The sequence below is a fragment of the Pteropus vampyrus genome, unplaced genomic scaffold (assembly GCF_000151845.1).
Source record: "Pteropus vampyrus isolate Shadow unplaced genomic scaffold, Pvam_2.0 Scaffold22593, whole genome shotgun sequence".
NCBI classification, from domain to species: domain Eukaryota; kingdom Metazoa; phylum Chordata; class Mammalia; order Chiroptera; family Pteropodidae; genus Pteropus; species Pteropus vampyrus.
Window position 1 is genome coordinate 1 of NW_011911374.1, and position 2,510 is coordinate 2,510.

The 2,510-nt window shown below is 39.4% G+C and overlaps 1 pseudogene; it reads right to left on the reverse strand.

Annotated features, from left to right (window-relative positions):
• Nucleotides 1–1,214: 1,214 nt before the first annotated feature.
• Nucleotides 1,215–2,507, reverse strand: LOC105311041 (annotated as a pseudogene).
• Nucleotides 2,508–2,510: the final 3 nt, after the last annotated feature.

Below are 2,510 nucleotides of genomic sequence, written 5' to 3' on the forward strand. Positions count from 1 at the left end.
TGACTTGCTTAGCTCTAAATTGCCACAGTTGCTGTCACACCATTGCTATCACCAAGCATCCTTCCTTTCACCATAACTGCCAACACACAAACATACGCACTCACTTCTTCATCCTAAAGTGGAAAAGAAATACAGAGTCATGATTCTTTCTCTCAAGGTCTGTCTGCCAAATTTAACTGAGCGATTAAAATATAGGCTTTCAGGTCTAATCAATTATTGAACATTGATTGAGTACTGACTTTATAGATGCACTCTTTAGGTCCCCTGGGGAATATAAAGATGAATAATACTTTGTTCACATCTTTGCAGAGCTTACAGTCCAGTTCTGATAATACATAGCTTTTGAAAAACTCACTATTAGCAATTGACCAAAACCTTTGTGTTTTCTTACCTAGAAAAAGTGACTGGCAAATAGGAGGTGACCAAAATGCGGTCACCTGAAGAATGGTAATTAAATGATGATATTAAAACAACAAATTTAGGCAATAATAAAGAACTCTCATAGGACATGTTACGACTAATTTCAGAATGAACTATGCAGGCAATGATACAGGAACAAAGTTTCTCTAATTGAATCCACAAGTTTGCTTCAAGAATATATATACATATACATATATATATATGTAGATAGATAGATATAGATAGATAGATATTTTATAGTATTGATAACCATACACTTGAGGAATTGGTATCTGGTTTTATGTTTGCATGTATTTAACCAAGTATAATTAAATGACAAAGTAATATTAGGGATCCTCAGAAATATCCTTATAATGGAAAATATTCAATGCTATGTATGGATCTATTTGATTTTTCTTTCAAACAAACAGCAAAATATTTTTAAAATGATAGAATAAGGGAAATCTAAATAATTACTGGATAGTTGATCTTAAGAAACTAATTTTTTTTAGAGATTGTTGTGATTTTTCAATTCGATATCTTGATTAGAATAAGAGCAGTAAGAAAATTATGCTTACAAACATTGCATTATTACTACATCATTATGATATGGCTTTACATTGATTGTATGTAGAGAAAAAATAACAGTGGGATTAAGGCAATAACCACATGTGCAAACCAATCGCAATATTCTGACACAGCCTCTAATAAAAAGCTCTTTTGGTTAGGTGATGGTTGATATTGCTGCATGCAGGTGAGGCACTGCTTTGAAGGATAAGCTTTGACTACCTTCATTTATTTAAAAAAAATCCCTCCTACTGGCCATCGAAGGCCAGAAGAAGCCTTTGGAAATCTCTATTCGTGTCACTTACAATCATTATGCCCAGGGTCTTCTGATACATCTGATTGAACATCTGTTTTATTTGTACAAGATCAATCTCACTTCGAGTGACCAATCCTGACCAGGGGTGGAGTCATCTGTGCCGGCACCTTTAATAGAATAGTAGAGCCTCTCATCAAAGAAGGCAGAGCTGTTCAGGGCACACTGCAAGATAATCTTCAAACCACTTTCAACATTTCTGACAACTCACGGCTGACACAGCTTAACAAATCTCTATTAGCCATCCTGGAATAGGCCTCCATGGTAGCTTTCAGCTGAAGAAAGCTTCTACTGGCAAGAAACATGTTAAAGCTAGATTCATCTGTCCCCAGTCTTCCCTTGCCAGCTTGAGAGAGATGCTGAGCATCTTCCTGAGCCAATTGGTGGTTAACATTCTGGTTCTCACCACAATTTCCCTGGCACATGGGTATAAGTAAACATTCAAAATGCCCTGATGTATCTGAACTAATGTCCTTTTCAAAGTCTTGTCTAAATTCCAATTAATAACATCTGACAATTTCTCAGATTTCCTGATTAGTTCTTGTGCATAAAATTTCAATCAATACACGTTCCTGAGTTCCTGCTCCTTTCATTGCATTCCGTAAACTCCAGGCATCTGAATATGCAGTTGGCATGAACAGGGCAAGGATCAGTTCTTTCACATTTCCACTTAACTCTGATTTGAGATCTTTGATTAAATCCTTGCCATTCATGGTCTTAAAAGCTGCTTGAATTTTTTGCCTGTGATCGTTGGAACGGTTGGCACAACGTCCACAATTGCCTGTTCGTCTGTCCCAAAACCCTTCATTGCTTTACAAAGAATTGCTGCACCTCTCACAGCATCGAAGTTGGCAGCTGGTCAGATTGTTCCTTGAACTCCCTGAGTCATCACAGCAGGCTGGCTAGCAGTATGGAGCTTGTCCTCTGGGATACTGAGAAGGCATCTGTCCTCCAGGAAAGCCACCAGATAATGGGAACGGTGCTAGGCCACCTCTATAAGACTGGGAGGGTGGCTGTGGATAGCCAGAAAAGCCAGCTCCAGCTGGTGGGGTTCCAAACCCTTAGACTGGAGGAAATCTGGGATAGGAAGAGCTCCCTCTGGCTGTGGGGCACGAGGATAGCCTCCAGGGGCTGGATAACTGCCAGAGGCAGGATAGCCTCCAGCTCTTGGGTAGCCACTACTTGGCACTGGTAGGTAGGCACCTCTTCCCACTGGAGGAAAGCCACTAGG